Raw genomic sequence first — 15,091 nt, 5'->3', positions numbered from 1 at the left:
GGGCTTCTTCTTTAGTTTATTATAGGGGTAGCCAGACAGGTAATACGAGGTGTAAAGCATCTATTGTGCTATTTAGGCTCAAGGTGACAAGGTCTATATCTTTCTTTAAGGAAGTGGGATATTTTCCAAGGTACTAACTTTTCCAAATTTAAGGAGAAGTGTGGGGACTTTAGCTCCATTCTTGGCATTAATGTGATGGACACTTTGTGTTTTTCTGTGTCTAACTGGTCAGCTGAGAGATTGGCTACTCTTGAGTCCGAAATGCGCTTTTATCAGTTGTGATGCTCTTGGCTGAAAGTAAAGGAAAATCCAATTCAAACTTGTTCAAACATTTACTACTTTGTATAACGATATGGAGATAGGACCTGAGCTCAGTGCCTCAAGGCCCTAGGTTCCTTCCATCTTTCTGTCCTGTCATCCTCATCACATTTTCCTCTGAAGCTGATGATTCTTTCGCTGTTCTAAGATGTCTGCCACAGTTTCAGGGGTTGACAACACCAGGAAACAGGACATGAACCGTGCCTATCATGTGTTCCTTTTATTTAATGGTATTATTTTTGGCCATGCTGGGTCCTTGTTGCCTCCCGCGCTTTTCTCTAGCTGTGGGGAGTGGGGGCCGCTCTCCAGTTGTGGTGCGCGGGCTTCTCATTGGGATGGCTTCTCCTGTTGCAGAGCACAGGCTCTAGAGCACTGGGCCTTCGGTCGGTCGTTGCAGCAAGAGGGCTTCAGTAGTTGTGCCGGGGAAGCTCTCATCTGTTCCTTTTAAAGAGCAACTTTCCCAGAAGGCTTCCAGCAGACTTTCCTTGGCATCTCATTGGCAGAGTTGGCAAGGGAGACGGCAATTATCATGAATGATTTACAACAATCAAGATTAATCCTCTTAGGCTGAGGAGGAAGTGTAGTGCATTTGGATGTTGTTGTTGGGCTTCCCTGGTGGCTCAGTGGTAAAGAATCCACCTGCCAATGCAAGAGACATGGGTTTGATCCTTGGGTCGGGAAGATCCCCTGGAAAAGGAAAGGGCAACCCACTCCAGTATTCTTGCCTGGAAAATCCAATAGACAGAGAAGCTTGGTGAGCTAGTCCATGGGGTTGCAAGAATCGGACACGACCTAGCGACTAAACAACAACAACAATTTACTTTGTTTAGGTATCAGACAAATAAAATTTTCTTTGAGAATGGAAGAAGGGAGAAGGGGGACTGCTATTGGGTATAATGCTACATTGTCTGGCCCCATCAGTGATGGTGATAGTAGGTATATGGTATAGTAAATGGTCCTTTAGGAAAAAGATCTGTGTTCAAAACAAGTTACTTTAGAAGAAGATGTGAACTGTAGGCAATTATCAGCATCTTTTGTATATTAATATTGGCTACATCTATTAACTAGCAATAAACGTTTATCTGATGGGTATGTTATTATTCTAAAACAACTTTCTGCTGCAGCCTGTGGGATCTCAGTTCCCTGATGAGTGAAAGCCTGAAATCCTAGCCACTAGACCACCAGGGAACTCCTGTAAATAAAAAAGCTGAGTGGGGGTACACAAGAATTCATGCTAGTATTGCTTTTGCATAATCTTGAAACTTACTTGTACTCCCACCAGAGATTTCCACTACTAACATTTTGTTAAAAATTATTTCTATATGTGTTTACCTGTTATATAAATAAGATTACAATGAACCTGGTGCTTTGTAACATGCTCTTTTCACTCAAAATTGTATTTAGTCTCTTTAATAACTTTGTTTAAACAATAAGTTGTTTCCAATTTTTTAATAGCTAATATAACAAATCATTTTCTCATTTATCTGATTATCACCTTTGAACTCATTCCTAGAAGTATCACTTCTGGTTCAAAGTATACGTACTTAACATTTTGGTACATGGTGTCAGATTGCACTCAGAAAGGCTGAACCTGTTCATATCCCTGCAGGACCCTCTCACTTCTCTGCCAACACCAACCTTTGTAGGTGTTGCTACATTGCTAATCCAATGAAAACGTTATCTCTTTGTTGGGATTTTTTGTATTTCCTAACTGGCAATAATAAAAACATTCTCACATGCTTATTAATCATTTGTAGAGTGTGTGTGTTACTTGCTTGTTCATGTTCTTTACCTGGTTTGCTGGTTATGGTGTTGAACCTTTTTATTGACATGTAAGAGCTCTTACATGTATATAATGACATACACCTTTTATCATAGATGTTGCAAATATTTTCTATTCTGTTATTGCTTCAACCATGGTATATGTAGGGGGTTGTTTTTGTTGTTGTTGTTTTCATGCAGTAATTTTTAATTTTATATAGTTTAAGCTTTAATAGTTTTGGGCTTTGGGGTTATGTTTATAAAGTCCTTTCTCACCACAAGACTATAAAACTATTCACTCTAATATTCATTTATTCTTACAGCTTATCTTTTCTTTATTAAAACATTGTTGTAAAAAGGTAAATATTACAATACTTAACACAGAACTGAATGTTTCTTTTTAAAAGGTTAGTTATTTTAATTTTTTTGACTGCACTGGGTCTTCATTGCTGTGCATGGGCTTTCTCTAGCTGTGGTGAGTGGAGGCTACTTGTCACTGCAGTGCACGGGCTTCTCATCTTCTGTTGTGGGGCATAGGCTCTAGGTGCTCAGTCTTCAGTAGCTGTAGTCCACGGGCTTAGTTGCTCTGAAGCATGTGGAGTCTTCCTGGATCAGGGATTGAACCTGTGTCCCCTGCATTGGCAGGTGGATTGCCATCCACTGTACCACCATGGAAGTCCAGAATTGAATATTTCTTGTAATTTTTACCCCAAAGATAAACACCATCAATACCTTATATGTAACACAGGAAGTATATACATAATTATAAATATATAAGTATATCAAATATATTATACTTTGTACATTACACTATATATGTATATATATGTAAAGCATCATGCATCTTGGGCATCCTTTGTTGTCAATATACATACATCTACCTCGTTCTTTTTTCAACAGTTGCACAGTAACAAATTGTATAGATCAGTTTTTCTCAGTCTTTTTTCCATCATTATCCACCTAAGACTTTTTACCCCTTAATCATCACCTGCCTCATGAAATTTCAATACCACATATATACTGTATACTTGTTTATATGCCTTATGCATATTTGTGCTTTATACATAAAAATGGTTTGTCTCCTCAGGAACCAATTTTCACCTCCTTGGTTGTGATATCACTCCTTTGAGAATGCCTGGTATTCCATTCCTTATTCATTATTCCACATGTATATATAATTTTTGACATTCTAATGCAATATTATCCATATTTATCTTTATACATATATTTTATTTCTATAGGATAAATTTCTAGAATTAAAAAGCTATATCAAAAGGTGTTAACATTTAAAATTTTAGCAGAGATTACTAGAGATTATCCCAATTATAAGCTAACAAATATATACTGAAAACCTGGCTTCAATTTTTACAATTAATCATAAATCCACTTGGAATTTGTTCTGGGATGATGAGTAAGGTAAAATTCTAATGATTTTTCAAGCTCATTATCCTTACTTTATTGAACTAACCTTTTCTTGATTTACCATATTTTAAGTATGGGAAATACTCCTATATTTACTCAGGCTTTGAATTCTGTTCCATGACTGTTTATTCTTACTCTATTACCATCCTATATTTATTATTTTTGCTTTATATTTTAATATCTGATTCCATAATTTCTTTATGAATCTCCCCCTTATTTTCTTGGTATTTATGGTTTTTCCCCCTCTGAGTGAATTTTGAAGTAATTTTGCTTATTTCTAAAATTAAAAAAATAATAAGCTCTTAAGCTGCTATTGGGATGTAAAATTGGGATTGTATTAAATTTATGGATGATTTTGTGAAAACTATGGAATATCTTATAGAGTACATTATAGAGTAACACATTTAAAATAGGGTACAGAAACAAAAATAACATTACTTTAATGATGTATACCTGTATTAGGATGCTTTGAGTAGTAAATGATGAACGTCCACATAAAACTCAAGTTTAAGCATAAAAGAAAGAGCATTTATTGGCTCATTTAACTAGTGAGTTCAGTGGTAAAGCTAGTCTTTAGGCATGTCTGGATCCCTGGGCTCAAATAACGTCTCCAGGATTAGTTTCCTGTCTCCCGGGTTGGTTGGCTTTTTTAGTTTCAGTTTTAGGCAAGCCTCCAAGTGGTAACAAAGGTGGTTTGTCTCTTCCAGGCTTATATGGGCTTCAGCACCTGCAACAGCAGAGGAAGAGTCTTTTTCCTTACTGTGTCAGTAAAAGTATTGGTGATAGTTGTTATTGGCCAGAACTGGATTAAACACTCACGGGGGCAGGGCGGGGAATTAGTACTCAGCCTCTCTTAAACCAGCCAGGCTACAACTGGGGAGGGGTGGTTACTTGAAAGGAAGAGACGAGGCATAACCACAGATGTAGGAGGTTTTGGTATTATAATACCCATTGATTTATATGAGGATATTAAAGAAATACTGAGTTGAAGTTCTAATATTATTTTTCAGCATATCAAAAGTTACTCTGAGGCTATAAAAGTGGAAAGAAACCAGGGAATGGAGTAGGAAAATATGGTGAGAGATTAAAAAAATTACCTTTGTTATTGAATAATATTTGTTAGAATTTATAATGCTGATTGTTGACAAATGACTCATCTCCCCTTTCTTGATCTCATTACTGTTTAGATCCTCCAACATTTTGCTTCATATAATTATCCTTTTTTCCAACATAATCCTCTACTTCTCTTCTAGTTTTTTTTCTTTTTTCCCTTCTCCAAAGTAACTACATTTCCTGCCTTCATAAACAAAAGCCGATTATTTCTACTGGTCTTTTAAGCTCCTCTCCTATATTCCTTGGTCAACTATAAAGAAATTGTTTAGTTGAAAGTCATCAATGATTTCCTTAATCACCAAATCCCATGGGTTTAGATCCTTTTCCTTGATGGCCTCGTGTCTCTGCAGTATTTGGACTCTTTCTTTTTTGAAGCATGAATTCGTAGTTTCTATAAACTTTCTCTCCTGATGCTCCTTTTATCTTTCTGAGACTTTTCCCCTAGTTACTTGGTTGTTTTCTTCACGTGTAGACGATTCTCTAGGTTTTGGTTTCTCTGTTCAATTTCTTGGCAGTCTCAAACACTTGCCTATTTTCTAAAGAAAGGATGAGCCTTTCTATTTTGCTGCTTCCGATCAGTTCCTCCCCAAATCTTCATGATCCAATCCTAACCATCCATTATCAAAGCCTGGGTTTACTTCTTCTAAAACAAATTTTCTCCTGAATCTCTTGGTGCCACTTTTTTTTTTTTTTTTAAATGACACTATTTTTCAAACTACTTTTTTTCAACTTTTCAAACTTTTTTTTTCCAACTATTTTTTTTCAAACTACTCTTTCAAACTACTTTAATTGGAAGGACTGATATTGAAACTCCAATACTTTGGCCACCTGATGTGAAGAACTGACTTATTAGAAAAGACCCTGATGCTGGAAAAGATTGAAGGCGGGAGGAGAAGGGGACAGCAGAGGGTGATATGGTTGGATGGCCTCACCGACTCAATGGACATGAGGTTGAGTAAACTCTAGGAGTTGGCGATGGACAGGGAGGCCTGGCATGTTGCAGTCCATGGGGTCTCAAAGATTTGGACACGACTGACTGACTGAACTGAACTGAACTTTTCAAACATGGATTAGTTACTTCTATATAAGACTTGTCTTACTTTCTGGCCTATAAGCTTCTTTAAGAACATTTTTGAATTCAACCCTGCATTTCTTTAACTGTGAGACACATTGTCTTGTATTTATTTATTTGTTTATTCAACATACATTAAGACAACTACTATCTAGGCACTGTGCTAGGTAGTAAAGAATACATTTGTGGTTTCTGCTCTCATAGGATTTTAGTCTCATGAAATAACAAATACATACTGTGACATAGATTTAATGAAACTTTGACAGAATGACTCTTGCATCTTGAACTCCTCTTTCATCTTCTCTCCCCAAACTGCTGTCCTACACTTCCTGCACCCTTTCCCTGATAATCTCATAGATTTCTCAAACTCAAAAGCTGAATTTGATTCATGTGCTGTGGACACCTATAAATGAGAAATTTGTCCAGTGTTAAAAAAAACAAAACAACAAAACTCACAAACACCTTCTGTCTTTAAACCTTCTGCTGACTTTAGTATTTAATGTATACCACCTCCTCTTCATTACTCAGGGGGAAATCTTGGTATTCTCTTTGATTTCTTCCTCTTTCTTCATACTTAATAATTTTCATTCAAACACTTATCATTCTTGTTAGGCCTTTTTTTTATCTATAAGAAATTGAAAATTAGTATTTAGCCAGTAGAGGTGTTTTGTTTGGTCTGCATATTTTTGAAAGGAAAGTGAAAGCAAAAGTCTCTCAATCATGTCTGACTCTTTGCGACTCCAAGGACTGTATAGTCCATGGAATTCTCCAGACCAGAATACTGGGGTGGGTAGCTGTTCCCTTCTCTAGGGGATCTTCCCAACCCAGGGATTGAACACAGGTCTCTTGCATTGCAGGCAGATTCTTTATTGTCTGAGCCACCAAGCAAATACGATATTCCTGTTTCTCTTGAAAAGTTGGAAAATCAGGCAACACGGGTTCCTCATTCATGGAAGAATGACTGGAGTTTTAGATGAGACATCTGAAATACTACTCTAATCTCTGTTGTTGTTGTTCAGTCACTAAGTTGTGTCCAATTGTTTGTGATCCCATAGACTATAGCACTCCAGGCTCCTCTGTTCTCCACTATCTCCGAGTTTGCTCAAGTTCGTGTCCATTGAGCCGGTGATGCTATCTATCCATTTTATGCTCTGCTGCCCCCTTCTCCTTTTGCCTTCAATCTTTCCCAGAATCAGGGTCTTTTTCAATAAGTTGGCTCTTCTCATCAGGTGGCCAAAGTATTGGAGCTTCAGCAACAGCCCTTCCAATGAGTGTTCAGGATGGATTTCCTTTAGGATTGACTCCAATCTCTACCACTTCTTATTTTTATTACATTCAGTTCATTTTCTCATTTATGAAACATTCTTCTCATGGCTCAGTGGTAAAGAATCCACCTGCAATACAAGAGACGTGGGTTCGATCCCTGGGTCAATAAGATCCCCTGGAGTAGGAAACGAGAACCCACTCCAGTATCTTGCCAGGAAAATCCTGGCAGGCTACACAGTCCATTGGGTTGCAGAGAATCAGACTCAACTGAGTGACAGAGCATGCATGCAGCACTTCATCCTTAATTGAGGCATTTGAATTTGTAATCTTTGGCCTATAAGATCACAGAATGTTAGTACCGGAAGAGATATTAAAAGATCATCTTATATAATAGCCTCTTCCACCTTCTATCCTGTAAGAGATGGAGAAATTGAGGTTCAAAGAACTTAACATCAGCTGACCAATTTTATACAACTGTATAGAACTCAGTCTCACAGGGTGCTATTAGATGCCATTAGACCCTTCCTCACTTTGGGGAAAGTCCATAATCTGGACCCATTGTCCCCCAAACCCCCCACCCAGGGCCCTCCCATAGAATTTTCAGGTTCAAAAGCTCTATGCTTACAACTCTTGCTTTATCAGGCTCTGAGGCCCAAGACCTTTGTAAGGTATGTCCTAAGTGAGGCCACTTTTCTGTGAGGTTTTTGAAGGTTATTTATCTTAAAAATCTATCCCCAGTCTTTCTTGCTTTATTCTCTAGTGCTTACCTGCATATATCTCATATTCCTCTGTGTGTGTGTGTGTTCTGAAACATACCTATTCTTTCCAATCTTTTTCGTTCAATTTAGTGCTATTCTTTCCTACTTAGATTATCCTTCCCTAGTCTCTGCCTGCCTGATATAATTTTTTCCATCCTCTAAAGTCTACCTGCCTCCTTGAAGTGCAGTAGTTAAGAAGGTGGTTTGCATGAGACAGACTTGGTTTGAAATCTAGGCTTTGTCCTTTACCAGCCAGGTGACCTAGGACAGTTTCTTTCTGTAAGTCTGTTTCCTTGTCTGTTAAACCACCACGTGGTTAGAACTACATAGTGCTGCTTTCATAACCCACTTTTCTTTCTTATATATCTTTCCTTATCATTAGTCTTCAACATTGTCATTTTAAATGGTTCAAAGCATCCCATAATTGTGTATCAGGCTAGTCAAACTGCAGCTCTACACGCCCTTCCTAGAAAACCTGCAAATGCTCTTACTTAAATTGATATGAGTGAACGTCTCTTATCTGCATTCACGGTATCCATGTCTAACAAGTATGTAATAATATTTAACCTGTGTTTTTTGGTGGAGAAACTGAAGTGAACCCCACCCAGGCTTAACATACATATGCAGTTTTGATTATTTCCTTTTGAAAACATCCTAGAATATACTTGTTGATTGTCTTAGTCGCTCAGTCATGTCTGACTCTTTGCCACCCCATGGACTGACTGTAGCCTGCCAGGCTCCTCTGTCCTTGGGGATTCTCCAGGTAAGAATACTAGAGTGGGTTGCCATGTACACCTCCAGAGGGTCTTCCCAACCGAGGGATAGAATCCAGGTCTTCCGCATTGCAGGCAGATTCTTTACCATCTGAGCCACCAGGGAAGCCCATGCTTATTTAGTCAAAGCATTTAAGAATTTTGATACATATTTCTAAAATGCCTGGAAAGGGGGAGATGTACCAGTTTCTATTCCCATCTGCAATCTTGTTTTATTGAACAGCTGCCCAATATCTATAATATTTTCTTTTTAATCTTTGCCAACTTAATAGGCATTTAATATGCCATTTATATTTTTAAGTAATGTGGATGAACATACCTATTTATTGGCCACTTTTACATATTTAAGTTGGTATAAAAGTAATTGTGTTTTTTGCATTGTTGAACTTTGTTATTTAATATTGGAATAATTCTTAAATGTGGTTATGTTATACATCATTTTAATGTACATTTCTCACTTTTTTTTTTTTTGCTAATGACATTACTTGCTGTTTATTTTATATTTATTTTAGACTAGGGAAATGATGTTAGACAAAAAGCAAATTTGAGCTATTTTCTTATTTGAATTCAAAATGGGTCACAAAGCAGCGGAGACAGGTCTCAACATCAACAACACATTTGGTCCAGCAACTGCTAACGAACTTACAATGCAGGGGTAGTTCAAGAAGTTTGGCAAAGGAGACAAGAGCCTTGAAGATGAGGAGTGCAGTGGCTGGTCATCAGAAGTTGACAATGACCAATTAATTGAGAACAATCATCAGAGCTGATCCTCTAATAATTATATGAGAAGTTGCTGAAGAACTCATTGTTGATTTGGCATTTGAAGCAAATTGGAAAAGTGAAAAAGCTCGATAAGTGGGTGCCTCATAAACTGACTGCAAATAAAAAAAATCATCATTTTGAAGTGTCATCTTCTCTTATTCTACACAACAATGAACCATTTCTTGATTGTACTGTGATGTGTGATGAAAAGTGGATTGTATTACAACTGGTGACAACCAGCTCAGTGGTTGGGCCAAGAAGAAGCTCCAAAGCACTTCCTAAAGCCAAACTTGCACAAAAGAAAGGTCATGGTCACTGTTTGGTGGTCTGCTGCTGGTCTGATCCACTACAGCTTTCTGAATCCCAGTGAACCTGTAATATCTGAGATATATGCTCAGCAAATTGATGAGATGCACTGAAAATTGCAACGCCTGCAGCTGGCATTGGTCAACAGAATGGGCCCCATTTTTCTCCAAATAACGGCTCACTACATGTTGCAAACCAATGCTTCAAAAGTTGAATGAAAAAAAAAAAAGTAGAATGAGCTGGGCTATGAAGTTTTGCCTCATCTGCCATATTCCTTTGACCTCTTGCCAACCGACTACCACTTCTTCAAGTATTTTGACAATTTTTTATAGGGAAAACGTTTCCACAAGCCGCAGGAGGCAGAAAATGCAAAGAGTTCGGGCATGGATTTTTATGCTATGGGAATTAACAAACTTATTTCTCATTAGCAAAATGTGTTGATTATAACGGTTCCTATTTTGACTAATAAAGATGTGTTTGAGCTTAGTTATAATGATTTAAAATTCATGGTCCAAACCACAATTACCTTTGCATCAACCTAATATATCTTTACAACAGACTGGTTCCAAATAGGGAAAGGAGTACGTCAAGGCTGTATACTGTCACCCTGCTTATTTAACTTATATGCAGAGTACATCATGAAAAATGCTGGGCTGGATGAAGCACAACCTGGAATCAAGATTGCCAGGAGAAATATCAATAACCTCAGATATGCAGATGACACCATCCTTATGGCAGAAAGCGAAGAAAAGCCTCTTGATGAAAGTGAGAGAGGAGAGTAAAAAAATTGGCTTAAAACTCAACATTCAAAAAACTAAGATCACGGCATCTGGTTCCATCACTTCATAGCAAATAGATGGGGAAGCAGTGGAAACAGTGACAGACTTTATTTTTTTGGGCTCCAAAATCACTGCAGATGGTGGCTGTAGCCATAAAATTAAAAGACGCTTGCTCCTTGGAAGAAAAGTTATGACCAACCTAGACAGCATATTAAAAAGCAGAGACATTACTTTGCCAACAAGGGTCCGTCTAGTCAAAGCTATGGTTTTTCCAGTAGTCATGTATGGATGTGAGAGTTGGACTATCAAGAAAGCTGAGCACCAAAAAATTGATGCTTTTGAACTGCAGTATAGGAGAAGACTCTTGAGAGCCCCTTGGACTGCAAGGAGATCCAACCAGTCCATCCTAAAGGAAATCAGTCCTGAATATTCATTGGAAGGACTGATGCTGAACCTGAAACTCCAATATTTTGGCTACCTGATGCGAAGAACTGACTCATTGAAAAGACCCTATGCTGCAGAAGATTGAGGGAGGGAGGAGCAGGGGACGATAGACGATGAGATGGTTGGATGGCATCACCGATTCTATGGACATGAAATTGAGTGAATTCTGGGAGTTGGTGAGGGACAGGGAGGCCTGGCGTGCTGCAGTCGATGGGGTCGCAGAGTCAGACACGACTGAGCGACTAAACTGAATTGAATATATCTTTGGGCTTCCCAGGTGGCACCAGTGGCAAAGAACCTGCCTGCCAATGCAGGAGTTCGATCCCCAGTTTGGGAAGATCCCCTGGAAGACAGCATGGCAACCCACTCCAGTATTCTTGTCTGGGGAATCCCATGGACCAATTTACTTGGCAGGCTATGGTACATAGGGTTGCAGAGTCAGACACGACTGATGTGACTCAGCACACACATGTACACAATATATATTTTTGACAGATTTTTGTTATTCTTTTGCCAATTTTCAATAGTTTTAAACTTATTATTATCCATTCCCACTTTGACATCCTCCTTTCTAGTTCTGTCTCCTATCTATGTACCTGATCTATGGATCTCATTCCCTTCTATTTCTTTAGGGAATCATTCAATCAGTTATCCTCTTATTACTCCTTAATCTTATACTATTAACATCACCAAGTCTCTTTTCCTTACAGAGAAACTCTAATCTCTTTCTTTCACTTGCCATTCTGCTTTGACTACTGACCTTTCTCCTTTACCATACAGCCAAACTTCTTGGAAGAATTGTCTTCACATGCTACATCCACTTCATCTGTTTCAACTCACTACAAACAGATTTACATTTTCAGTGCTGTCTTTATTGTTAAGATTTTAATAACAGAAGTATATCATATACATGTGAAAAAAGCAGGACATAAAATGGTTTCTCCAAATATACTCAACTATTCCAAAAATATTTATGTAGAGAAAAAACTTACATGTAATACATGAAAATTTTAAGTTACTTCTTATGACTGGTAAGTTTTATTCCTTTAAAAAAAAAGTCAATTATTTATTTATTATTTCAGTGACCACTCATTTATTTCATTTTAATTCACTTTCCTTTAGACTCCAGTTAACACAGTTCACATTTATCCAGCAAATATCTGTTGAGAACCAAATGAGCCAGAGCATCAAAGCAATTGAGGTGAATATAAAATATGCCCTGCCAACAGGAAGGTCTCTAAAGTTGGAAGACCAGATGTCTCTAAATGAATCAAAATTATTATGATAAATATTCAAAAGTTCATAAAGAAGAGTATTTTCTGTCTTGAATGAGAGCTGGACAAATGTCCCAGGGAAGGACTAAATGAGGATTTGAACAAAGAAAATCAAGGCAAGGAATCATTTTTACCATTTGCAAAGCGAGGAGACTTGAAAAATCACAGTATTGCAGAAGTTTAAAGTTAGCTGGAACATAAAGGGGGGAGTTGAGCATGGAGGAGGAGGAGGGTGGTAATTAATATCTCTTTGTGGCCAGGATTACACTCTGATCACTAATACAAGTGATTAATCTCACACTTTTCTATTTTTTGCACAACGCATGGGAAAAAATATTCATATTGTTTATTTTCCTAATGGAATTAAACAATTCCCTTTGGGGAAAGTAACATTTCTCTTGATCTAAAATCCTTATGCACTTACCATATCTCAATGGGCAGTCTACAGTTTGCGTGTGAATTTTAAGTTCTCAATTTGTGGTCCCCCATAATGTCCTCAATTTTATAAACAAGAATTATCGTTGATATTAGAACACATTACAGTGTTAATTACAAATTCTCAACTTACAGTTTCTAAGAAGGGGCAGAAAAGTAAAGAAATGATAGTCAAGAGCCGCAGGGCCACTTCATTTGGCCGAAAGGCTCAAAGAACAAGCGGGAGTGACCCAGATTCCCAGAGCAGGCGGTCAGCCTGCCGGCACGACTAGATAACCTGGCAGGACAACTGCCTCTTCAAAGGGCCCTCCTTCCCTCTTCGCTCTTTCCAAATGATCTTTGAGCGTCTCAGACTCTCCCACTAAAGGCGCCCAGCCATTGGTGACCGTAGAGCGCCTCCGGTTTCCCTGGTAACAGCCAGCCACACCAACCAGGCTCGCATAAGTCTTCCCAGAATGCCGCGCGCCTTCTCTAATTCACTTCCGGGTGCGGAGGCCTGACTCCTCCAGTCGGTCGGTTTGCATGTGTTAGCGCTGGGGTTTCTGGCTCCGGGTGTGTCATATTCCTGCAGCGGGTGGTGGAGACTGTTTTGTTCTTTCTCTGCCTTCGAAACGGATCGCTAAGGAAAGGCGAATTTCACCGAAGTTTTGGTGGCCCTCGATAAATGAATTATTAGTTGCAAAAAAAGCTAGAAAGTGCTTTAAAGTTATGTGCAACTTCATTTGTTGCTGTGGTATTTTAAGCAGCTTTACACAACTTCCTCTAAAACAACTATTATTGCTTTAGAAAACGAAGGCAAGCACACACAGGCGCAAACAAAACCAAACCGCCAAATTTCCTCTTCACAGTGAGCCCAAACCAAAATGTGGAAGTTTGAAGCAGAGAAAAGTGTCTTGCCGGGCCCAGCAAGGAGACGGGAGCTGGGGCTCAAATACCCCAAATTCCGTGAAGGATTTCAGCACAGGATTTCTTTCTTTAGATTTATTATTTTATTTTATTTTTTGGCTGTGGCGGGTCTTTGTTGCTGCTCAGGGGCTTTCTCTAGTGTCAGTGGACCGGTGCTACTCTCGTTGTGGAGCATAGGCTCTAGGTGTGAGGGCTTCAGTAGTTGCAACTGGAGGGCTCAGTTGCTCCCCTGCGTGTGGGATCTTCCCCGGACTGAAGCTGTGGCCCTTGCAGTGTAAGACAGATTCTTCAGCACTGGACCACCAGGGAAGCCCACAGTAAAGGATTTTTAAAAACTGGGTGAGGGAGGCTGGTTGCAGGGTACTGATTAGCTCCTGCACAATTCTCTGGTTGATGTTGAGATAATAGGGCATTTAACAGTGTCAGTCCTAAGGCGTCTATGGGGTCTGGGGGCTCATGATTGTCAGATAGTTTCTCCCATTTGGTGGTGGTTTTAGTATCTGTAATTCAGGAAGTATGTATCAGATACTATTATCTTGGTATTTCAGAGAGGAGCTACAGCAGAGATTATGGGAGAATGGGGGTATGTCCTGGAAAGGCCCTATAGAGTCCTGCTTGGTTAAACATTCACTGGTACAACAACCACAGGAAACACTTTGGAGCAGTCTTCCAGATCCTCTCTATGCATATAATGTTTCAAGCTGTAATTACATTGTACATGCTATTTTGTAATCTAAAAAGCTTTTGTAAACATATTTCATTTAAAAACCCACATGGTTGTATGTTTTCAATTGTATTTTTTGTTAAAACAGTTTCTATCCTTTAAAAAATTTTTAAAATTTGTTTGGCAGTATTAGGTCTTAGTTGAGGCTGTGTTGGGTCTTAGTTGCGGCATGCAAGATCTCTGGTTGTGGATGGGCTCCAGAGTATGCCAGCTTCAGTAGCTGCAGCGCTCAGACTCAGTGGTTGCTCCAAGGCATGTAGGATCTTAGTTCCCTGACCAGGGATCAAACCCAGGTCCCTTGAGCCCACATCCCCTGCACTTCCAGGTGACTTCTTTCCCTCTGGGCCACCAGAGAAATCCCTTCTTTCTGTTCTTAATTAGTACTGTAATGGAGAAATGAAAATCCTTATAGCTAAATCTTTGCCTAAGTTCTCATTTCTTTGCGGTAATTATTTTTCTCTTTTTAACTTAGTAATTTGTGTTTGCACTTCCTCTTTTTCAAATGCCTTCCCATTCCACTCATGTCTTTATAGTATAAATGGATGAAATTACACATATGGCATCCAAAGCCTACTCAATTTTTAAAAGTTTATCTTTCTGATTATAAAAGTAATACATATTTACTGTAGAACATTAGGAAAATGTGGATGAATATAATAAAAATATTCTGATATGTAGACAACTACTGATCATATTTTGGTATACAGTTTTCTAGTTTTCTCTCTGTTGCCTTCAGCAATGAGCATCAGAAAAATGTTTGGTAATATAGTGGGGTGAATGACACCTTTTAATTTGTATTTCTTTGCTTATTCATGTAGCTGAATAGCATTTCAGAAGTTCACATTTTATAGTCCATTTCAGGCCCCATCTTCTCTATCTAGCCTTCCCTGAGAATTCCAGACTAATTACACTAACTTATAATGGTCTAGGTTCTCACGGCAAGCATACTGGGTGGTTTGCCATTCCCTCCTCCAGAGT

The 15,091-nt window shown here is 38.6% G+C and overlaps 1 long non-coding RNA gene across 2 annotated transcripts; it reads right to left on the bottom strand.

The window, feature by feature from the left end:
• Positions 1-2,913: 2,913 nt before the first annotated feature.
• Positions 2,914-13,405, bottom strand: LOC112446704 (uncharacterized). 2 transcript variants are annotated; one of them, XR_003034753.2, is made up of 4 exons: positions 12,473-13,405; positions 11,535-11,613; positions 6,143-6,311; positions 2,914-4,228 (listed from the first exon to the last, which is right to left on the bottom strand). It is a non-coding gene; the product is annotated as an uncharacterized lncRNA (long non-coding RNA). The 2 variants fall into 2 exon arrangements; XR_009494532.1 differs by having other exon boundaries at positions 6,149-6,311.
• Positions 13,406-15,091: the final 1,686 nt, after the last annotated feature.

This window comes from Bos taurus, chromosome 5 (genome assembly GCF_002263795.3).
Source record: "Bos taurus isolate L1 Dominette 01449 registration number 42190680 breed Hereford chromosome 5, ARS-UCD2.0, whole genome shotgun sequence".
NCBI classification, from domain to species: Eukaryota; Metazoa; Chordata; class Mammalia; order Artiodactyla; family Bovidae; genus Bos; species Bos taurus.
This window is presented reverse-complemented; position numbering and strand designations above follow the sequence as displayed.